At 39.4% G+C, this 25,442-nt stretch overlaps 1 long non-coding RNA gene across 3 annotated transcripts; it reads right to left on the minus strand.

Annotated features, from left to right (window-relative positions):
* Nucleotides 1-1,769: 1,769 nt before the first annotated feature.
* LOC148223725 (uncharacterized) lies at nucleotides 1,770-15,851 on the minus strand. Of its 3 annotated transcripts, none has more exons than XR_015804051.1 (3): nucleotides 11,128-15,851; nucleotides 4,188-4,351; nucleotides 1,770-3,706 (listed from the first exon to the last, which is right to left on the minus strand). It is a non-coding gene; the product is annotated as an uncharacterized LOC148223725 (long non-coding RNA). The 3 variants fall into 3 exon arrangements; XR_015804052.1 differs by lacking the exon at nucleotides 11,128-15,851 and adding an exon at nucleotides 6,142-6,943; XR_015804050.1 differs by lacking the exon at nucleotides 11,128-15,851 and having other exon boundaries at nucleotides 4,188-6,943.
* Nucleotides 15,852-25,442: the final 9,591 nt, after the last annotated feature.

Here is a 25,442-nt window from a genome sequence, read left to right on the forward strand (position 1 = left end):
CACTGCTTGTTTTTAAACTGAATGTAAAGCACTGATTTCAATAATACACCATTCAAGGAGGAAAAAAACCCACAGGGCCTAAACCAAACTGCTGCATTTAAAGAAAACTTGTTCAGTATTATGGGTTAGTCAAACAAATAATGTGTGTAAGCAGTACAAGGAGCTCTACACATTCTTTGCTTTGGAGTCTGCAGACCCCACGCTGGCAGCTCGCTGCATGTGTAATGCTGCTCAGCAGTGGTTCCAGCTCAGAGAACCTCAGAGGATTAGAGCTGGATCCAGCTGCTGCAAAGGCACTCTTCATACAAAGGAAATGGAAAAAGTGCTGAAGAGCAGTGTGGAATTCACTCAGTATTGGTGGAGAAGAAATCCCAAGAACACAAACTCTGTATTTTTGCTCATATTCCTAACCTGGGCCACTCATGTCTTTTTCACAGAAGATGAAGAGCAGGGATTTAATTATATGATTTAGATTCATGATAGTTTAATGAGAGATTTGAGAATTTTCACCACATTTTCTTGCAAAACTACACATGCCTGTTCATTAAGACTATTACTCAAATATTCTAACATCATGTCTGTACTAAATAAAAATGCTTATTTATCTGATTGGCCATCAGAGTTATGTATCAGCATCAAGATCCTCATTTGTGGGAAATCAATTTGCACAAGAAATTTCTTCTTTCATATCAAAGAATATAAATCTTTCATGCTTCTGGAAGCTGTCTGTTAGCTGGTAGAAGCAATTCTGCCAGTATTCTTTGTGCTCCTGTGTGGTGAGTTGACCTTGACTGGATGCCAAGTGTCCACCAAAACCACTGTGTCACTCCCTTCCTCAGCTGGACACAGGAGAGAAAATATAATGAAAGGCTCATGAATAGAAATGAAGACAGGGAGAGATCCCTCACCACTTATTGTCATGGGCAAAACATACTGGGGGAAATAAGCTTAATTTATTAACAATCAAATCTGACTGATATAATGAGAATGAAAAATAAATCTTAAAACATCCTCTTCTGTGCTTCCCTTCTTTCCGAGTTCAAATTCATTCCAAATTTCTCCAGCTCTTCCTCTCCAGTGGAAGAGCTCAGCTTTGGCCAGCAGCAGGTCTGTCTTGTTTCTCGCTTCCATTGGCTCCATTGGACAAATGGGAAGCTTCTGGAGTCTTCTAACAGAAGCTGCTCCTACAACCCCCCTGCTACCAAAACATGGCAAACCCAATATATACTGGCTCAATATTTCCCAGTGAAATGCCACTTGAACATATTTATTTAAAACAAGAAAGCTAAAATTTTCAAAATAAACAATGAAAGAACATTTTGGTGAACAGAGTGAAGAGCTGCTCTTTAAACCAGGATTAGGCCATGTGACTTAGGCCATGAGCCTGCTGTTTAGGGGAATTTGTTAGGTAATGTAAATAATCCCAATCGTTGTTATGAAATTGCTGTGTTGTTAAACACTTCAGTGCACAGCTAGCCATCAGAAGATTTTCCAACATCTCTCCCCAACCTTTTGGAAAATGTTACAGCACAAACAAAAATGTCATTAGCAGTGGATGAACAGTGCTTGAACTAAAGATAATGCCCAACGGAAAACCTGTTTTTCTCCTGGGAGGTACACACACACACATACACACACACACACACACACACACAATAGGAAAATCTCCAAACCAAAAAACAGAGAAGCTGACTTTTGTATCAGAGGGGTTCTTTTTACTGAGAACCCAGGACAATGCCAAGAGAGAAAGATCATAGAAGAGAAAAGGATTCAGGAAAAAACTTCATGTGAAAAGGGCAACTGGACCCACTCTTACAGAACAACAAAGGACAAGTATTTAGATCCAAAATCATCCTCCCATAGCTACACCAAGGAAATAGCAGTGGAAACAAGCTTCAGAAGTTTCTGCACTCTTTGATAGGATCTCTCCAGCAGAGCAAACAGTTCAAAGAGAAGTACCAAGAATAGAAATCTGCTCCTCTGCATCTTGCTATACCATCAGTATGGTCCCTGGGATGGTACCTCTACCAAACAGTAGACTCTCATGGAATGACAGTGGTTGGGATGGAGATGTTTATTTTAACAATGTTATATATTGCAATATATTCTGTTTACTCTGGCTGCAGAGTTTAAGAACACCAGAATTTATCATTTTATTGGTATACATGTAGTCAGTCTTTATTTCTGAGGGTCCTGAGTGCCTCCCCAAGCTCTGCTCCACATTGTAATGAAGAAGCAGGCTTGTTTAACATGCCATGCCAGATGTTCATTATCAAGTTCCTCTAATAAGCAGACTGGTTTTCACCTCATTTTTCAATAGCAACTTAGTATTAATAAAAAATACAAGTTAAATCAAAAAATATATGCTTCTACTAATTGTCTCTCTTGTTCCCTGTGAGGATGGCCTTGTAAAGCTTTCGTTGGAACAGATAATGCAAAGACCTGTTTGCATCCTGGGATAGATGCAAAGAAAAGGCAACATATCATCAATGAATGGCCTGTCTATATCTTAGCAACAGTTTGGATACTGTGTTTTAATAACCCAGTTTGGCCTATTTCATTCTATATAATTGTTTTATTTGTCTAGACTCTCAAAGTTCATATACACTTTCATCTAATTTCTAATTAAGAAATAAATGGCTTCCAGGAGAGTTACCAAAATGGTCATGTCTATCTAAATATGCAAGAAACTTAACTCAGGCATCTTGACACATCAGGGTCCCTGTGACCAACTTCAAGAATAATGTACTCTTGATACTTTACTGGAAATGCATTCCACCATTATCCAGCATCACAGTAAACTCTGCTTGTGGTCCAGTGTTGAGCTTCCAAAGCCTGTGGACAAATCTTCCACCTTCCACTATCCCACTTCAATTAGGACCCTGTTCTGCTTTCTGCCTACCACAACCACTCCTTCAACCACTGTCCAAAGTCATGGAGTTTGATGGGAATTTTCCTGGTGGCTCACTGGCAGCGTTCTTCTTATCTTTTTGTCTGAACTTGGAAAAGTTGCCTTTCATAGGGGAAGATTTTGCAGCTTCTGTTCTTTGCTTTAGATCCACAAATACATGGAAATGTCTTCAGATGAGCCAAATCAGTTAATAAAGCTCAGGTGGCAAATGAACAGCTTCACAAATGACTTCAAGTCTTAGATCTTTGTGGCAGCACCCTTTCTCTTCCTTGCCAGCAATTCCTCCTCCATAAGTTTCATTATTTCAGCAGGCCAGGGCATAACTAAAAACTGATGGCATGGTTCACCACCAGGACGGATATTCTTTTACTGGGCAGGTCTTTGAAATCCAAGCTAGTGGCATGTCCATTGACACAGTGACTGGGGACACTTGGACCCACAGATGTGACAAACATAAGAGAAGAGAATGTGTCAGAATGACACACTGGGAAGGAGATTGTCCATTTCTCACTATTTCCTCCATGTCTTATGTTTTAAATTCCTCATTTGTGCCACATAGAAAAACTGAAAACTCTACCCACTGTGCCTGTGGTGTGACCTGCTTTTCTTGTGATGCATCACTTCCCATAGTGCATTGCATCAAAACGTGACAAAAGACCTACATGGTCTTTTACCAGCAAAAGTGCAAATTGTGAGGACATGCAGTGCTGGTACAGACTCCTTGACCTGTGGTGCTCCTGCAGCTCAAATTTGTTATCGCAGGTGATGAATCAGCAGAAGTATGCATGCCAAATTCTGTAACACAGAGGAAGCTTGAGTTAAATTAAATTCAGTTCTCATAATACAAATTAGCTGGCAAACAATGACAGAGATAATATTTTAAATATAAGTCTGAATCACACCCCAAAACTGACAACAGTTAAATTCAAGAGGACAAACATTTTGTACCTTTGGGAATATGCACAGTGGAGATAATGCAATGCCCTTTATTTAAGACTGGTTTCTCACAGCTCATAGCCTGTTATCCTGTTATTTAGATGACTAAATCACAAATGCATGCTCAAAACTCCAATTTAGACTTGGCTTGGCTGTCTCTGTACACACTGTATCTGTCATGTTTAGCTACTGCTAATGTTTTGCTATCAATATAAGTGAATCATCCTCTGAATCACTTCAGATTTTCTCTCGGAGATCTTCTAAGAGCCATTATAATAGTGTTATTCTGAATGTCAGCTCTCAATGAACCAAAAGGTCTGAAGTCAGTGGTAAGACTCACCAATAGGCTCCAAATATCACATGGTAAATCAGATTTCCAGCAGTCCTCTTTTTATTGCTTCCTCCTCCCTCTGTGATTTCAATTCTTTGCTTCTCCTCTCCAGTATGTCAGATTCATAATACTTTGGAATGGCCAGTTTCTCTAGTTAATGAATCTGCAAAACACTATAAATGCCCACTTTAGCACAGATATTGCATTAAGTCTGAAGAGCGAATGTAGCTTCCCTATCCAGATGGACCAGGTACCTTCAGGTTCTTTGAAAACACATCCCAGAAATATTAAAATATAGAAGTTTACCGGTTTTACAGAAACTGGTCAAGAAGCATTTGCATCTGAACTTGCACTCATGTTTTACAATCATCTCTGATTCATAACTGTGTCTTCATTTATTAGCATTGGTTACTTAATAGATTTTTCTGAAAGACTGGACCTTTGTCCAATGCTGTTCATAAGAGAGACATTTAGCATGGAAGAAGAAGGTTAAATACTTGACAGAATTAATTTCTATCAAAGTATGCATTCTTTCTACAGTCATATATGTCAAATAAATGTATTTCAATTATATTTTTAAATCCAAACTGAAAAATATATCAATAATGTGAAATGATTAATTAGTAATATTAGTATTAGAATTAGCATTTAGTATAGCAACAGTTTGTGGCTTTTTCCGTTTCCAAGGTGGAACAGTATTGCTTCTAGAACACCAGAATTTCTTTTAGGATTTAAAAAAAAATGCTTATTTTCAACGAGCTCTTCATAAAAAAATATTGGTGGAACAAACATCCCAGGGAAGCACCTTTGTTTTATTCAAAACATAGAAGAAATCTTGCCTAAGGCAACAATCTGTGACACAAATGCAGAATTGCTCAGAAATACACGGCTGCAGTCAAAGAAATGTTTCCAGGATGGTCATGCCTATATGGATTATGTCCAAGAGCTCACCAGGACCAAGGAGTGCTGTGAGTGGCAACCTGCAGCTCTCAGGGTTGCTGCTCCTTGTAGGGCACTTGACAGCCCACAGGGCGGGTGGAGCGATTCAGTCTGCACACAGTTTGACCCACATCCGTCCCTCCTACTGTGATGGATTCTGTGTCTCTGTCACTGTCTGTGAGGTATCTTTTCAAATGGCCAGCTACTCAGACCTCAGCAAGGAACAAAGAGAAAGAGCTCACCAGCTGGTAATGCTCTTTATCCCATCCCTCAGTTCTAAATTTCAGTTTCTGCAAGCTTTACACAGCACATGGTAAGAGGTTTCACTGTGCCTTCCATCACTTTGAATTAGCAGTGATAATAATAATGCTTAACCTTTGTAGAGTTCTTTCTGTCTCCGCAATGCTTAACCAACATGAGCTAATCACATTACGACGGCTGGGCTTATCATTCCTACTCTTTAAAGTGCCATGAATAATCTGATAATTATTTCTTTGGCTGATATAAACAGCTTGTCCACTCTTCTGTCATTTTCTATTTTGCTTAAGCTATAAATATCTGATATTAACTAAAGAAATGGTGAAGTTTTTAGGATCACTCTAAACTAAAGCGGATAATTATGTTAATATGATAGATCTGAGAATGAATATCAGGATTTTACTGTATTTTTAAATACCTATATCCCTAATTATGAGCATCTGCTAAGGATTATATTGTTCAAGAATGAAAATGTGTGAACTAGTTTGTCTGGAATCTGTTCATATCAATTATTTAAAAGCCCTCTGTATTTATTGCTTCAAACATTAAGTACTGGCATACTATGCCAATAGCACCATACTGTAGTAGTATATATGTAAGAGTAGGCAGAGACTGTGGTTTAAGCAGCTTATAGTTAGCATTCAAACTCTGTTTTATTGTTGAGAAGCACCAGACTGTATCATTCCCACACCCTTCTCAATAAATTTATAACTTCATGCCTCAGATAATCAGCAGAAGGTTCAGGAAATAAGAATTGCAAACTTACCACATTTTATCCAAGGTTAACTATTAATGTAGAATGATCTCTCAGTAGCAAAGAAATTCATTTCCACATTCAGGAGTGAAATTAATTTCTTTGACAGATAACTGTTTTTATGTGCTCTCCTTATTCAGTGGAATAGCACTATTGCATTATCTCATGAGATCTACCATGTTTTAGGCCATGATTTCTTGCCAGTCATATTGAGAATCTCAGCTGAATATAATGCAAATTGCTTGCACTGATGATGCATCTTCCTTGGGGGTCCTGACCCTTGATTTCTATTTTAAGACCAAATTGCTTTGAGTCTGCATCCATGGGCCTCTGTACTCTATAGTCCTTGCATTATCAGTCCCCAGCTTTATCCAAGATACAACATGAACTATACTGCAACCTTATTGGCATCTGACACAGAATCAGTTATCTCTGCCCCTGTCTCTAAGAGATGAGCAGATCCCATCATTATTCCTTTATTAATACAGTTCTGTGTGCATGGTGCTTTATAAGGAAAAGATGAGTCACTGTTCCAAGAGATCTCACCCTACAAATTAGACGTGGCACGTGAAATGATGACAGTAACATGACTGAGGAAGGAATACATTTTAATATATGAACTTATTGCAAGATTTTGTGAAAAATTCCCTTTATATTTGTATCTTTTTTGTCCAACATATACTATTCAAAAACAAAAGATAAGGTGCTATGGTCAAAATGGCACTAGACTCTTTCCTCTTGCAAGCTCTTCTGTAAATGCAGAAAGGACAGAATTTGTTCAGAAGAAAATCCTGTAGCAACAAAATTTTTATTTTCAACAAAATTTTTCTTACCCAACAAAAGAGATACTGAAGTGAATAATGACTCATCTCACTAGGCATTGAACTTCAGACCTAGTGGAAGAAGAGTAACAGTCATAACGCTACAGGTCGGAAACAAATATTTTTACACAATTACAGGTTCTCCAAAAACATAAGTGAACATTTCTCTTGCTTTAGTCTGTGAAAGAGAACCCTCCCTCTGCACCAGGGCACAGGGATCTGACAGAAAACCTACTCCAGCCCTACAGGTGCTCCTTGCAGATGTTCCCTCAGCCACCCCAGTACCTCAGCAGCATCTACTGATACAAACCCGACCAGCAGAAGTCAGGACAAGGAAAGATCATTTTTACTTTGAAAGGCAAGCCCAGCAATTATTTACAGGGGGATATGGCAGTTTTGACTGTCCAGCCTGTACACTGTTAATATCTTGTACACCTGTAGTAACGAACAGAAAGCATTTATTTTCCTAGGTATTCCTTGTCATGGTAAATTAAGATGTAGTTTAATCCTTCCAGCCAAATTAGCACAAAGCAGTGTATTTCAGTCCTTGTCACCTGAGTTGTCACACTGCCCAACACAGGAATATTTTGCTGAAAACAAGTAAGAAGGTATCTAAGCCCAGTAACCGTGAGGGTCAGGAGGAAGCCACTTCTGGGAACACCTGGACGCTGGGAGCACCGGGACCATACATGGCTGCACAGGTAGTTAGAGGAGGGAGAGTTTAGTTATGAGCAAAGGAAGAAAGAGTGACATGAAAAGGAGTCACCAGCACTCTTGGACAGTTTCTGCCTTGTTTTGTTACAATAGACATCTACCTGCAAGTCCTGTCCCTGTCGGTAGCGCCGTAGAGGAGCTCCTGACAGAGCTGGCAGGCTCTGAGGGACACAGAGGGAGGGATGGCAGCCCAGCGGCTCCGGAGCGCATCACCGGGCTGCCCGCTCCATTTCCAGCCGTGCCTGGGAGGAGCTCACGCTGCCCAAGGCACGGCTGAGCTCTAGCTACCAGGAGCGTGTTCGTCTGTCTGGAAGGGTTTCTGCGTCCGAGACAGCCCCACATGAAGCTCGGTGTTTCCTTGGGACCACCCTGCCCGGTTTCGCTGGCGTTCGCTGTGCCGCGTGTGGCGGTGGCAAACAAAGGGATGAGTGTGGCAGTGTCGGGAAAGCCGGGGGCTCCCGGCCCGCAGCACTACCGCTAATTGGCCCTGGGCTTTTTTGTGTTCTTACATTGCCACCCTCTGACAGCCCGGGGGATCAAACCCCTGCCCTGCAACCGGCAGCTGAGGTTTGAGCCTGAGCGCGACACAGGGGAAATGCATTGTTACTGCCACGCTTCGCCGTGAATCTTTTAGGTTCTTTAGTAAGTCTTCCTGGATATTTGTCATCTATTGCTGTATGAGAAAGATTTGTTTAAAAGCTGATTTGGGGATGTGTAGCAGAGAGATAATTCAGCTCAGTGCAAAAGCCTATATCAGATTCTGTGAGTGTCCCAGAAGAATGAGAGATGAGAAATGGTGTTATGCTGTGCCTGATAAATGAAACTAAGGCATTGGCTATATAGATGTCATGTTTGACTCCAGCCAGCAATGAAATATCAGGCGGCCATTTGCTCACTATCCCTGTGTGGTATGTGGGAGAGAATCAGAAGAGTAAAATATGAGAGAACCTGTGGGCTGAGATAAAGACAGATAGAGTAGATAAAGAAAAACAAGGGCTTCATTCACCACATCCCATGGGCAGGCAGGTGCTCAGCCATCCCCAGGAAAGCAGGGGTCTATCAGGTGTAACAGCTACTTGGGAAGACAAACATCATCACTCTGAACATCCTCCTCCCTTCTTCTTCCCTCACCTTTATATACTGAATGTGATGCCATATGGTCTGGAATATCCCTTGAGTCAGTTGGGGTCACCTGTCCTGGCTGTGTCCCCAATCAAATTCTTGCACAGCCCCAGACTCTTCACTGGTGGGTCAATATAAGAAGCAGAAAAGGCCTTGGCTCTGTGTAATCTCTGTTCAGCAACAGCAAAATTATCCTTGTGTTCTCACTCCTGTTTTCAGCACAAATCCAAAATACAGCCCCATACTAGCTACTATGAAGAAAATTAATTCTGCCCCAGTCAAAACCAGCACAACAGAATAAGTACTTATTGAGAAGTCACAGAAGTGGGAATTACAAAATCTTAAGACAAAACTGCCCAAGTGCATTGTACACAGACACTTTGAACACTAATCCACCTACAAGAATAGCAGCCATTCCTGTTGTTCAAACTGTTTACCATGTATTGGGGGATACATTTTGTCATCCCGACCTACCTTTCCACCAAGAGCTTGTCTGTGAAAACATAACATTTGTATCTGTGTGAATGTCAAATTTTATAATACCTAAAGGGCACAAAGTGCAGGCACAAAGTAAACACTTATATCTGCTCATATGAAATGTGAAAGGTAATTTTACATAATGGTTACTTTCAGCCAGAATTGCTTACATCTGCGAGAGCAGTGCATGAAGGATAACTGAAAAGCAAAATGCTATGCATATGTTTTTGGAATAGGGAGGATTATGTATGCTGTGTATGGCATTTTACTTGATATCTTGTTAAATCGTTGTATTCGTAGAGGAGTGGCACTGATAACTGAAAAGAGCACAGCAGAAGTTTACTAAGACAGCCAGAGGCACAGGCATGGTGTACAATGAGAAGCTGAAGGTTGGACACTCCCCGTGCAATCTGATCTAGTTTTGATGTTAGCACTTCTGCCTTTCAAAGTTAGACCAGACAACTTCCAGAGGTCCTTGCCAACTTAAATTTTTCTGTGACTAGGGTGTATTTTCATGGGCATGTGGACCATGTTGTTCCACCTTATTTTTACTTCATAGCAAAAGCACCTAAACACTTTAGTGTCAAAAACCACTAAACCCACCTTGGGTTTACTTCATAGCTTAAGTCCCTCCCTATCTCAGGCAAGAGTGGTGCTGTGAGGCAGGTCCTTGTTTCACCACCAGGAAGAAAGAGCTACCAAAAAAGATTCACTGCAAATATAGAGTGTTGGTCATAAGAGAGAGGGCTCTTTGCTACTTTTTCTGTCAGGTTGTTTAACCAAAATGCAAAGTTTTGCATGTACAGTCTTCTTTCTAGAAAAGATAAATTACGCAGCTTTTTTAGTGGCCACAGAAAAAGGCTACAGAAAAAACTCTTTTTAAAATTACTTTTTTAATAATCTATTCATTGTTACAATATGAAGATAAGGCACACAAAATATGTTACATATTACAACTTTCACTTGGATTTCACCTTAACTTTGAGTAAATAAGATGGTGAATTTTGACATAGTACCCATAGTGGGTACAACTCAGAAATAAATATTTTCCCAAATAACTTGAGGTTTGGGGGTAGTGGGATTTTATTTTTTTTATTTAATTTGTTTGGTTTGTTCGGGTACTTTTCTTTAATGATTCCTCTTCTGTGGCTTTGTTATATATTTGGAAAGAACATCTTAAGTGTCAAAAAAAGCATTCCTGGATAGAGTTTATGTGAAACTTGAAAATAAATGGAAACCCTTTTATAAAGTATAGAATATCATTGTGAGACTCAGATTCTAGGAAGTGGCACAGTCCAGTAGTAAAGGATAAATAAATGCAACTACTAAAAATAGCTTGATTTTCTTTGTTTATAAGAACAGGTGTTTCTGTTTATTCAAGGGAATAATGACTAGATTTTTTACACAATGTTTATTGCCACAGTATTAAACTACAGCTGAGAAAATCCTCAATCAGAGTTCCATTTATTTACTCGTCTAACTTTATACTTTTTTCTAGAAATTTTTGCATACTGCAAAGCTTTTTAAACATATTGTCGGAAAAAACAGATGCTGAGACGCTGATTAGAATCAATTCTATAGTAAATAATAAACATTTTGGCTGAAATGGGAAATAAATTTTACATCTTGAAGCACCTATCAAGGGAGCAAAATAACCCTTCTAATTAAGAAATATCAATGAATGAGAAAAAAACAAATAAATAATAGAATAATTAGGGATAATCATATACAACATTTTAATGAACAATTTTAAAGGAAAATCAAAATGCATTTATTTGAAAATAATGCAGAATTAGAAAATACTAGTAAGGCAGTTTTTAGTGACTATCTTAATCATTAGAATATGAAACATTTATTCACATACCATATCCAAAATGCTTAGCTTCAGGATCAGCCTTCTTTGTAGCTAAAACTCGGCATCTGATTTTCTGTCATCTGTAGCTGAAAGATTAGCTGAAAGGTTCTCCGTTTCTCAGTTGGAAATAAACACAGATGTATGAGGAAGAGCATATTAGCCAGCAGAAAGGACTGTGCAAAGGATATGTCTGCTGTGGTAAACATGGCTGAAGGAAAACCTAGTGAGTCTAGAGAGCATTATGCTGTCATGAATTAAGATCCTTCTCTCTCTTGCATTGTCTACAGCTGACAAGACACAAGAAAAGAGGAGACAAGAAGTGATTTAGCTTCTTCTCCTCTAAAAGAAGTCAACAATGAAGAAGCAAAGCTTGAGAAAACATGGGGAGATGGGAGGAAATTGTTTAACTTTCCTTTTTTTCTGACCATCTAAACTATTTTAATTTGGACCAAATTAAATTAATTTTCATTTTGTCCATGATGATAGCTGCCAACAGTTCTTCCTGTCCTTGCCTTGACTCACATGCTTTTCATTCTATTCTCTCCTCTTGTCCTGTTGCAGATGGAAATATGAGCTTGGATGAGTGGGTGTCTGACCCCCATTCAAGGTCAACCCCTTGCAATCACAGAGGACACCAATGTAGTGCAAGAATAGTAAGCAATAAAAGACATTGATCTAATCAGAACTAGGGTGCTAGTGGCACATTCACTCAATTTCTTCTGATATTCGTCTTGAGTAATAAAGGAATTACTTCTAAGTATAATAAATATAATAATTAAATAATTTAAGTATAATAAAATACAGCATTCAGGAGACACAAAGAGAAAAGAAAAAGGTGTCCAGATCAACATCAAAATTATATTCATCACGAGAATAGAAAAAGAAAAAGGTGCATGTCCAATGTGATTATTGGAATTATTGTTTTCTGACATCCTATTATTTTTACTGCATAGTTTTAATAATGTATTGAGTAGAGAAGTGAGAACTATATTTGCCTTGTTCCATCATGGAATTTTTATTTTTTTTTGCTTTGTGAAACTAAGTTGTCTAATTTTGTTGTCTCTCCTAAGAAAACCTCTGATCCAGAAAACATTCATCATAGCAAAAATCAGTCAAAATTTCTCTTGCTTTGGAAAGCTATGAACATGAGAAAGCTGAAGGTAATAGTGGAAACTGTTTTGCAACTGTAACTACAGTGGCCTAAATGAATGCCTGCTCTTATGCGCAAAGATGTCCCAGGTGAATACTTCTGCTTTAGAAAGTATCATTGTGCTCAAATCCCAGGCAGCTGAACAAAATGTCCTCAGTGTTTTCAGGGCAGACAGCACATAGTCTCTGTGTTGTTCTGAAATGGGAGCGAGTAGGTGTACACCAGGGTGCTCACATGGTTTCCTGTTTGGGGTGGTATTTGTCTGATGTTCATTTTAACATTCTGCTTTGGGTAATTTTTCTTCTAAATTCTCCAAAGCACATAATTAAGGAAGAGGGTTAACTGGTTAATTTAATTAAGTTAAAAACTCTTTCTAAAGTGTGTGGCAGCTCCCAGGAAAACATTTGGAAAAGCTTCAGTTTTTTCCTTACTTTCCGGAGTGGGCATTCTTCCAGCCACTGAATCAAGAGGCAGAAAAACCTTCTTAGAAAACCTTATCGAGTCAGCACACATTCTTCTGTTCCCACATCACTGTCTCCCAGATGCCTTGAAGCACCAGGTTCAATAGCTTCCAATATAGCCCCCAAAATTGCCAATCTTTGGATGATTTAGGAGGAGGAGCACTGTTATAGAATCTGTAGTAGTCTAACCAGGGCTAGAGGATCCCACCACATTTTGCCCTACACAAGCACAAGAAGGTCTTGTTCTACAAGAGCTACAATCCAAGAATAATAAGAGAAAAATTATTTCCCTCAAAGACCTTAACTGAAACAAAGTTTAAAAAACTGGGAGGACAGACGTATATCTTTTCCTGTGTTGTATATTACCTTAGGAAAGCACAGGCAACTCTTTCCCCTCTACTGGGTGGAAGGGGTTCACAGCCTCCAGCTGTGACATGGGGACGTGTCCTGTAGGTGTGCTGATCTCCATCCACTAAGTGCACTCTTGCTAAGTTTGCAGATGACACTAAATTAGGCATTGATCTGCTGGAGGGTTGGAGGCTCTGCAGAGGGATTTGAACAGGGTGGATGGCCCAAGGCCAGTGGTATGATGTTCAACAAGATCAAGTGCCAGGTTCTGCACTTCAATCACAATAACCCCATGCAGAGCTACAGCCTAGGGGAAGAGTGGCTGGAAAGCTCCCCACTGGAAAAGGACCTGGAGGTGCTGGTTGACTGCAGCTGAATATGAGCCAGCGTGTGCCCAGGTGGCCAAGAAGGCCAATGGCATCCTGGCTTTTCTCAAAAATAGTGTGGCCAGCAGAAACAGGGAAATTATTGACTCCCTGTACTCAGCACCAGTAAGGCTGCGCTTCGAGTGATGTGCTTAGTTCCAGGCCCCTCAATTCAAGAAGGAAATTGAGGTGCTGGAGCAAGTCCAGGGAAGGGCAAAAAAGCTGGTAAAGGGTCTGGAGTACAAGTCTGATGAGGAGTGGCTGAGAAGCTGGGACTGATTAGTCTGGAGAAAGGAGGCTCAGGTGAGACTTTATCTCTCTCTACAAGTGCCTCAAAGGAGGGTGTAGCCAGGTGGTGGTCAGTCTCTTCTCCCAAGAAACAAGTGATAGGGTGAGGAGAAGTGGCTTCAAGCTGCATCAGGGGAGTTTAATGTTGGACATGAGGAAGAATTTCTTTACTGAAAGTGTCGTCAAGCATTGGAACAGGCTGCCCAGGGAGGTGGCAAGTCACCATCCCTGGTTGTGTCCAAGAAACTGGATGTGGCACTTAGTGCTTGGGTCTAGTTGTCTGGGTGGTGATTGGTCTGATGCCTTTAGTTTTAAGTTTTCCTATTCTCCTTGGAAGTGTTTTTCTGATATGCTAGGGTGATGAAGACAAAAGAGTCCTATTCTAGTTAAGAACTCAAGGACAGTTTCTCCAAACTTCAGGCCCTAAGCACAAACTATGTGGAAAGGTGGAGGGTGGGTTCATGCAAATTAACCAGAACCTATAAAAGTGTAAGATTTTGTGACCAACCCCCTCCTTTCCTTCCATCTTGGAGCCATCCAGGCAGGGGCCACGACTGTGGCACTTATATTGCTGGGGTGTGGCTTTTGTAGGTCTTTCATAGGCCTCACAATAAATACCCATTTTATTCTCCTTAACTCTGTGTGTAGCCTCTGTTTCAGCTCCTCAAGGCATCAGTCAAAGCTTGGACTTGATGATCTTGGAGAACTTTTCCAACCTAGATGATTCTGTGATTCCATTATGTTATCTCTGTTTTTTTCTCATAATTACAATCTCTGTACACCATCCCACCTGAGTCCATGTCCAATCTGGGGCAGGTTTTGCGTGGCACATCTGACTGAGATCATGCAGCAGCATAGGCAGTGGACTTCAGGAGCAGGAATGTCAGCACTGACCTTATGTAACCTGAGCAGACCTTCACTTCTTGCTGGAATGAGTCAGTGTGGCACTGGCATGAGCAATCCTCAGAGTTAACCAATGGCACACATGGAAGGAGAGGGAGGATTCAGAAGTAAACAAATATTTAGGCAATGGAGCCTTTTAAAGTTCAAGATGCTTTGCTAATATGTGTCTCAATGGGAAAGGAGGACTCAGCTGAGACTTGAAGGAAATTCGACAGATAAAAGTTGTAAAAGGAACATGAAAAATATGTAAAATCCAAACAAATAAGACAAAGCAACAAACTGTCAGAAAGAAACAGAAGACCAGCAATTGTCAGCTTCAAAAATAACAAATAGGTAGTCAAAAAACAGAAACAAAAAAACCAAAAACAAACATTCACACAGGCAGACTGATTTAAACTTCCACTATTTTTCTCTAATTCTGGTGTCCCTATTAATCAGATTACAGCTAAACCAGTGTTCTGAGAAGTGTCTCCTCCAGTGAGGAGCGTCAGGTCTCAGCTCGCTCCAGATGGTTCTATCACAAGGTTTGTTCCGGGGTGGGAAGTGTGCAAACTCATTTCCCGTGAAAATATGTCAATTCTACTCTGTGTGAAAATATCAGGAATCTATCTGGATGCACGAGTCTCTTTCCTCCAGCATACTTTTCCATGAGAGAGAGTAAATCAGTTCCACGTCTTTTAACAGTATATCCATCAGGTTCTTCCTATTGATACACATACTTTGAGGATCAAAGATAGAATGTGAGAGAAAAAATATTTATTTCACTTACAATATCAAAATGTAATTCCTCTGACCTGTTCAAGTTTCATAAAGAGATTTGTGTGACCTATATCTAACATCTGTTTTGGGCTTCAAATGGACATTTTTATCCTTGGAAACCTCTGGCTCAAAGACTTGTGTTTCCACACCAGCTGGAACAATAGCAAGCTCAAATACAACAGACAGTTCAGTTTGGAAATTAAATGACTGATACTGGTCACAGTGTAAATGGAGAACTACAAATATGCACCCATTCATGATAGGATTGCCTACAATACAAAAATTGCTAGGCAAAGATGACAATAATTTTCCTACTAATTGGTTTATGTTGCAAAAGTTCTAGAAAAGGGTGGGTTTTTTTCCAAAACTTTGTCAGAAAACTGACTTTTTTTTTTTTGCTACATCCATGTACTCCTTAATGCAATCTTTATTAGTGAAGGGAAATACATTTTACCTCTCCCAGTGTGGGGGAAGCAGAAGAATTAAGGGAAGAAGCAGCTGCCTCCCCTAACGGGCTGTAGAATCATTATTTTGCAGAACAAGTTCCAATGCTGTTCAGATGAGACGTCAGAGCCAACACAGTAGACTTTACTGGCATGAGCAAGGGGAGGGTGCACATGGTGCTTGCACAGTCCATAAAGTGGTTGCATAGCAATTCCTTGAGTTATTGGGGTGATGATGTTAACTAGAGACATCAAAAGACACTTTTAATTGGCAAAAGAGTTTTCAGTCTGAAATATGGCCAGAAGCTTGCACTGTTTCTACCTTCTAGATAACCTACTTTTTCTTTTCACTTTTTTTTTTTAATATATATTTTTGTCACCCCAAAACTTGTCTGAAATGTCAGGGAGAAAAACACCATTTAACATGAGGGAGGTTCATTTCTGCAGTGCTACACTCTCCTGAATAAAAGTGAAAGAAAGGGATTGTGTCATTCTCAATGGAAAAAATGGTGCCAAGTTTGTGTCATGGTGTTCAATTTTTAAGGGTTTCTACAAACATTCCAACAGGCCTCTTGTGAACATCGTTAGAAACTTGAATAACTGTCTTAAACCTATAACTCAGCACTTGACATTTCCCTACATTTAATAACGATTTAAACCAACACAGTTTATTGGGGACAAGAGGAAAACATGATAACATAGTGGCTCCAGGAAAGAACTAGACGACAGCATGCAAGATTACCATTTTCTACCCTAATTTTCCAGCCCTCTCTCCACAGCCAAGTTAGCTAACTGCTCTCTTCCCCTCATTCAGTGTCTAGGTTGACAGGTTTCCCTGTGGATCATTTTATAGGGCTCCATGGGTGATTTCAGCTGAAGTGACACAAATTCAGTGATACATCTCGTACAGGTGTACTCTGCTCTGGCCTGCTAGCTGTTCTTGTTCAGACCCTGAACTGCTGGACACATCTCTCACACACCCTCCAAGGTTTCAGATGTTTTTCAGAATAGAATTAAAGGTCCTTAGTAAGCCCTCTGCCTACAACAGAAACAGTTTCCTAGTCAAATGTCATTTTTTTCCTCAAAAGCCATCAAGCACACCCAGGGCCTCCCATACCCTGGGCATGTTTGCCTGTACACTTCTAAACATGAATGCCAACCTTATATTCACTTCAACATTAACATTTCATAGCTTATTTTTAAACAGAAAATTTATAAACTGTTGCCTAACTGACATGCAACAGAGGCCTGGCCCATCCAGTAATTCTCTCTTTTTCAAAAGTAGATGCAGGCAGAGCATTCATCAGCCTGGCAGAAACCTCTGTACCTCTCCAGGCATGCTGGGCTGCTTTTCTCCTACAACAATGTTGGGTATTAAGAATAAGCTCATCCTCCTTATGGCTTCAGACCACCAGGTTTACAGCAATTTATGGCAGCTTTAATGCCTCTAAGATAAATTATAGGAAATAACATAAACAAATGATTCCATGCATTCCTATGCGCTCTGTAAGCGGCAGGGGTGAAAGCTGTCCAGAGGCAGAAAAAGCACATGGTTGACAGTCTTGCTCCCACACAGAGCAAAGCAGACTTTGTCACCTGTAAAGTAGCTGCTAACATGAGAAAAAATACAACAGTTCCAGAAACAATTAGTACTCCTTAACCTCCTTTGCATGGTGAAGGCAAAAAATAAGGACTAAAGTAGTAAACAGTCCCACCTCCCACCCCGCCCCCAGCCTGCAGCAGAGGGAACAGAGGGATTACAAGGGAGAAACGGAAAATCCAGGTCTCCCTGGGCTACTGACTTAACGGTTGTCTATGTGATTGTGGTTTCCAATACAGAATCAAAATAGTTTCTAGTAGCAACTAGTTGTAAACATTTGAGAACCTGATGGTAATGAACTCACTCTCCAACTAACAAACAATAGAGTCATCAAGTACTACAGTTTCAGTCCTGTAAATATAACACCAGTGAATATCAGTGAGCTGCTTCTATCCAAACACCTCACTCTGGGATAATACCATTCTTTAGAAAACAAACACATGCAGATGGGATTTGTTGTCAGAATAGGATCAGGATTGTAAATGAGTGAGGTCATTCCCAATAATGCTGCTGTTGTAGGAGCAGGTTCTTGGTAGTTGCTGGGAACAGCATGTTGTTTATTATCAGATAAACACATAATGTTAGTCTTCCTATGTTTCAAGAAAAGAGGACACCCAGCATTTAGTGAAAGAGTAATGTAGATTGTGTTTTAAACCTGTAAGGGAAATGTCTCTCCTTTTACAATGAACTTGCATAATAAGCACAATTCTTTTGCCAAAGAGTGATAAATACAAATCTGTTGTGACACAGGACTTCTACTTCATTCACCTCATTATAATCTTCTCAGGAAATTGGGCTTTGCTACACATGAAAGCAGTAGAGTACAGCAAGGCAAAGTGACCTCCCAAGGAAACATATCTGTCAGGATCAGTGGCAAAAGCAGAATCCCATTTGGCCAGAGTCCTGAGGCACAGTCCTTCTATTTATCACATTACAGTGTGGAAATTCTTTGATAACTAATAGTAGGAGATAGTAGGAAGAAGCAAGAATACCCATGCCCGTAGGTTTTTTCCTTAGCTAATGGTGCACAATGAAAAATTTTCCTTTTTTCAAGACAAATATGAAAGTAGAAAAACATTCTGTAGAAAAGACCAAAATTAGGTTTTCAACTAGCTTAAGAAGATTCATGTTCTGTGAGCCCAAGAGAGCATACAAGTTTTGGATTTACCTCTCCATCCAATTCACTTTACCAACTTTTTCTTATTTCTTAAATATGTTTCATAAGAAGATAATTTTTCAAACAGAAGGGTTAAGCTGAAACCAAAAGAAATTTGTGTGATAAAAATGTGCTGTATGAATATGGGAAACAAAAGTACCTGTCCCAAGAACATATGGTTGATCACGATTCTGTGCTCAGAGCTATATCCTTTATGATCAGTTGCCTAGGCAGATACTTTATGGTGTATCTATCTGTTGGTAGCTACCTGCTTTGAAAATTAGCCCAATTATTCCTGGATTCACCTGACCTGATTTAATGGATGAGTCAATGAAAGCCAAGTGATGTAAGTGAGCAAATGTTTTCATTGTGTGCGTCTCTCCCCACCTGCTGTTGAGGAAGCCAAGGTGACTCTGCTTCTAATTTTATGTCCCATAAAATTATGGGACACCATATGTACATATGGTGTGCATATGTACATATGCACCCAGATGTACATGAGATGCAACTGTGCCCAAATGTCCAAATTACATGGATTGGATTCTGACTCCAGCAGATTGTCACACAGGAAACTTCAGCAGAAACAAGCTTGCATCAAGATTTTAAGGAAGGATGTAAAATGTATTTAGATTCACTGAGGAGAGGAGCTTTAGCTGAGTTTTCCCATGAACAGGATCCTTCCATTTATTCAATTCCTTCCTCTCCTTCCTCACAATTTACCTGGAGACACAGCTATGATAAACAGATGTATTGGCTAGTAGCATCATGCGCATCAAAGGGTCCAAGATGAGATTGCCTGTTTGTGTGTCTGTTCAGGCTTTCTGGCACAAAGAACAGTGCAAAAGCTAGTTTTTCCAGGAGGGACAGTGATGAGCTCTACCGAGGCCTCTTGGAAACTCATATAACATACTTCAAATGGGTGCAGCACATTCTCCCATCCCATTCCATATCTGCCTCAGATTTGCTACAGACTGTCTTCATTCTTCCTCACATCCAAATATGTCCAAGAGTGGCCTCAGAGTGGGTGCGGCTATCAGCTCTCTTTAAAGAACGATGGAAAAATGAAGGTTTCTGAACAATCCTGTTTCTTCCAAAATTGTACAAAGGCATACTGTAAAGCTGGCTGTGCTTAATACTATGAATGCCAGTGGAGCTTAAAGATTTTTCTGCTACCTTCAAGGGGAGTAACTGTTGAACTCTGAGTGAGGGAGGCAAAGCCAGAGAGATGCAGAGACAAGACCTTGTTTAAGGAACGACTGACAGAAAGACTGAAGGAAATCTGGGAACTTCTGTCAAAGATTCTTCTGTGAAATAGGACCTTACATGCTTGTAACTAATAATGTCAACAGATTTACAGATAATATATAAAATCTCTCCAGGATAGGTGCAGGGCCAGTTCCAGGCTTAATATCTTGAGAAATTAGGATTCTGACACTTTGACAGCCACGAGCTCTGGCTGGAGGAGGAAAACACAAGGCAGAACAGACAGACAGCTGTCAGGACATCAACAAATGCGGGGTTTACTGCCTCTGAAGAGGACAGACACCCGTATTTCCAATCACCAGCCCATGGCTAACAAAAACCTGCACCTTCTAAGACCAGTGTGAGTCAGTGGGGATTTTGAGGTTTGGCTGCCAGCATAGCATGTAGCCAGCACTCAGGTTGTTTTGCTGTCCTCTGGAAATGCATCACTTTCTGAAATTCCATCCTCTGACCAAACCTAGTCTCAGCCTTAGTGCTCTGTCTCCTTTCATTTCTTTTTTTAGTAACTTAACCTCTTTGATTTGTTAAAGTGAAATCAGATCTGTCTTGTTACAGACCATAGAAGTGAGAAGGGACCTAGATGAAAACCCAGTCTAGATCTGCAGAAAGAAGCCATTCTGCACTGCTATATAAGGTATGGTGAACACAGGGCATGCAAAAACAAAGTGATCTTAGAAAGGTTTGATTTGGTAGGGACCTTACAGATTATCAAGTTCTAATCCTCCTGCCACGGACATGGACACCTTACAATAGACCAGATAAAAATATCAAAGAATTATATTATTTTATATTTTGAAGAATATTTTGAAGTAATTGTGATGCCTGGAAAGGTGATCAGTTTGAACATTAAGAAAGTGTTCTCTGATGTCAAGATTATTCAAACACTGGCTGAAAAAAATTGCTACTACCTCAAATTAATTTAGTTCAAAATAAACAGTGCAGGGGTTTTGGAGTCACCACAATAAAAAACAAACATCAATTAACAACACTTGCAAAATCTGTCCTGCAGAAAGACTGAAAAAGATAATTCATTTTCCATGGGGAACTAAGCACAACTACATTAAATTGCAAGTTCACCAATAAAAGGCAATTAGGGCAGAATTATTGAGGAGAAATGGGGTGAGAGGGTAGTACATGCCAAATCTGCTGAGAGCAGGAGTTACCTTCCATTTTATTTTGCTGCACATTACCCCATGCAGCAGAGTTCATCTGCTACACAGATGATAAGTCCTGCATAGATTCCTGTATTCCAGTGGCTGAAGACAGCAGATGTACCCAGCCAGCAGAGTTCAGAGGTGGCTTTCTCCATCTGTCCCAGTCACAGCTAGAATATGTAGCTCTTAGATTTTTTTTCGGAAGTAGTAGAAAGGGGATGCAATGAAAGAAGACAAAACTGGATGCTAGATTTATTTTAAATATGACATGCATAAGGTCAATGACACCATAATTCATTAAATACAAATTTCTGGAGTGATCTGTAAAGGTTATTACTTGAGATATGCCCAATATACTATGTGTAACTCCATAGTCATCCACTTCTGGAATCCAACCATTCACTCATAAAGTGCTGGGAAAATTCAGACCTAGAGGATAGGTGTGTGGGGCCAGAAGAATTAAATGCTGGAAGTTTGCTGGTAAATGTCAAGAGTTTTAGCAATATAGTACCAATGTATCTTATATGTTTATCTGAATTTTTCTATCATCTCATTATCTGTTGTATTTTGCGGTGGCAAATTAATTTTATTTGTAAGATTTCAATGCCCTGGTATGTGCATGTTTTCCTCTGTGTGTGTGTACATTTTATTGTTAATTTGAGGTCAGTTTGTAGGAAAATAGGAGTGGTCACACCATTCTGAGCCCCATGATAGGTTCAAACCCTACAGAAAATTACTACCTTGCAAGATGAGGCACATTTATGCAACAGCAGCACCATTGTCTCATCACTTATTATTTTAACTTCCTATAAAAGGGTCACATGCTTGCTCTCTAGCTGATCCTTTGGGTAGAGATTCCACACTGTGGACAACAGAAATTATATATACATACATATATATATATATATATGTATGTATGTATGTATGTATGTGTATATATATATATATATATATGCATTTTTATTATTATTTTCATATGCACTACATATTCGGAAGAAACTTGGCCATAGTGGTTTTATAACATATCTGTTACTGGATTATTCCCTGATTCAGTGCATTTGAAATAATATAAACAACACAGTATTGTCAGAAGTCCTGACAAGAGCATAGATTTTAAGTTATGGAAGCATTCGGAGGATAAACCATTTACAATGGACACAGTGATGCATTCAAAAATGTTGAATTATGTGACAGGATGGAGAGAAAGGAATATGATCACAATTTTTTTTCCAGGTATTTTACCAGACTGATCTTCTTGCAATACAGTCAAAGGTTAATATAGCTGTATCTCAAATCTTGTTTCAAAATTGGGAACTTTCATGAGTTTTTTGTCTAAGGACATACTTAGAAGTGTCCTCCTAACTGTTTAGATAACAGCTTTGAGTAAGAGTAAATTTTGTCACAAATGTGTTTGCAACACCAAAACATTGAAAAAGAAAATTCTAATGACATTTGAGGACTATGGGTGATACACCAACCTTTCCACATACAGAGTTTCCTAGCATTTACTTCAATGGCCCATCTTTTCTGTCAGAAGTATACCATGAGCTTTACTGTTACATTTAAATTTCTCTCAATTTCTCTGCAAAAGAAATGCAATTCTATGAGAAGCTGAGAAAGTTATAATTCTGATGAAAAGATTTCCCTCCCTTACCTTTCTTTTAACTTTTTTATATTTGACAGCCAAGTTGTGAAAGATCAATGATAGAGCTTTGGGCTCAATTATGCCATCAGATAAGCAGTATATCTCTAAGACTCTCTAGCTAATTTATACACAAGAGATGCTTAAATTGGTTCTCTTGTGTAACTTAACATGCACTGAAAGTTCTGCCATTGGGAAGAACGTCAATCAAATCAAGAAGATCCACGCAGAAAGCAAGAACAGATGGTAGGTGATGAGTGCTGATTTTGGAAAACAGAGAAAATAATATAAAAGAGAGTTTTTCCCTACTAAGCAAACTACTTTTTTTCTGTTTGTCACTGTTTGATATGTAAGCAGTTTTTCCTTTTAGATATGTCCTTTAAAACTGATGGGTTAAACACAGTTTCTTAATCAACCACTCAGCAGTACCTAGATCACAGATTAAAATGACTATGACAATTGTACATGTGGGTAAGTATGTGATACTGAAATCTGCAAGAACAGAGGTAGCTTTCTCATCATTCTCAGGGCATTGCTGCCAGTAATCCTCAAAATTAGGAGTGTCAAGTATTATTCAAGTAAAATGCACAATTAATTAATTTGAAGTGAGAAGTGCATTCAGTAAACAGTTTCTTCTTGTCTAAAATTTTACATGAGTTTCCATTTTAGGGTTATAGATTTATTAATTTTCTTCAGACACTGTATAAATTATGAAAAATCTCAAAATTTGGTATAGATCATGATGTATGCGTGTGGATATTACATGATAATACTCTCCTATGAACGAGAGAGATCAGAAGGAAAAGCTCTTTATTGTCCAACAAGTCTCTTTTTCATTCTCTTCCTCTTTCTTCTCCAAATAACAGAGAGTCCTAGGGTCAATAATAAAGTTGGAAGCTACATGATCTGATCCCCATTCTTAATTGCTATGCAAATTTTTTCTTGATTATTTGTACATGTTGTTCGCTATGGCCCAAATTTCCTTTAAGCCAATATCTGCCATACTGCCTTTCACTCTAAATCCCTCCTTGAAAGTGGCAGACCTGGTGAGGAAGGTGTTGCAGAAGTGTAAAGACAGCCCAAGAAGCCCAGACTGAAGCTTAAGGCATCAGTTCCTCCAGGGTAACAGGTCAATGATATACACTGTGGTGCCAGACAGATTGCTTACATCTCAGGAAACAGTCATATGAATGTTTCAATAAATACTTACCAACAACATGGAGGAAAAGAAAAAGCTGTTATGAATAGCCATAATGTAATGGACATTTCAAACTTCATGCAGCCAGTGGAAAAAAATTCTACTATTTCTGAAAACAAGAGATAATAAAAGCATCATCTCAGTGGAATAGAAAGTTTGTCTTTGAAAAATAATAGGCTGTTAAGAAACATTTAAGGAGGTTTGGAACATTGTATTTGTACTTCCACCAAATATTTGGCAAAATGTCTGAGAAGCACTATAAACTGGCTTAAACAAATTCAGACAAAATTTGACAGTCAGAAATCAATAATATTCTTCCAATATTTGAAAAGAATAAGGGTATTTATTAGCTCTGGATTGATCTATGTGGAATTGTTAAGTGGCCGATTGGAGATTCAGCAAAGAATTTAAGATGATAAATATAAGCAAGAACAGTTAGTTTATTTATTTCTGTGTCTGCCTGACCCAAAAATCTTGTTATATTTTCTGGAAACATTTTAAATCTAGCTAGAACGTGTAACTGAGTTCTTATTTTAACCCTGGATTTTTCTGAGTTAATTGACTTAGTACCTGGACATTTGACTTAAAAAACATTTACTGTACATGGCACTGGCAAGGCCTATGTTTGAGACACTAAAAGCACTGGCTAACTGAGAAATCTTAGATCACAGTCAGTGTGAAGTCATTGAGGAGTAGGACATTTTCTAGCAAAGTCCTCCAGATATTACTTTTTGGTCCTGTGCTCTTTTACCAGCGATGTAAACAGGGATCAATTGCCTTTTCTGGCCTATCTAGAAGATGCAATATTTCTAGAGGTAATATATAACTGGAGAGACAAATCACTGTAAAAGAATAATCTCAATCATATGCCTAAAAAGTCACAAGCAAGCAAAATGTTTAATTTGACCTGTAACCAGTTCATTATGGGAAGTGATGGTCTCACTATGTCTTGAAGTGGTCACTTTAAACATTTTTATGGATTTCATTTGCTTTCTTCAGAAAGTCCTTAAAGACTGTGAATTCAAACATTTATGCAGCATGGTATGACAATTTGGCTTGGAAATATCTAATTATGGGAAACTGTGAGTCCATCTTTTTGGAGAGAAAGCAAAACCTGCACTGTCTTTCAGATTTTTATCATTTCTGAAGCTCTATAGTATAAAAATGCCTGTAACACATCTATCCTAAAACATCCTGGAGAAGCTGTGTTTCCTCCGATAGTTAGGGGATTTTCCCACTTGATGGATGAGCAGAAACTGGCCTTGCAGACCACAGAAGAAAAGCTGAGGAAGGAAGAGCCATAAAGGATGTGATTCAAGTAGAATAAGTTCACTCCCAGGTATCTGGTTTTGCAGCCTCATGGAATCCTCCAGAACAAACTAATCACCGTATTTCAGGTGAGGAGCTGATTTCCACAGTTTAGGTTTGGAAGGCTGTAACAGACAGGGTCCATGGGAGCAGCAGAGGCACTGAGAGCAGTGGGAGAGGCCAGCAGACACCTCTGGTGTCCCACGGTGTGGGATTCAGCCTCCCTGAGCACAGGGAGCTCGTCCCTCTGTGCCGTGGCTGCACTCCTTGGACCTGGGTACAGGAC

This window comes from Sturnus vulgaris, chromosome 5 (genome assembly GCF_052056855.1).
Source record: "Sturnus vulgaris isolate bStuVul1 chromosome 5, bStuVul1.hap1, whole genome shotgun sequence".
NCBI lineage: Eukaryota > Metazoa > Chordata > Aves > Passeriformes > Sturnidae > Sturnus > Sturnus vulgaris.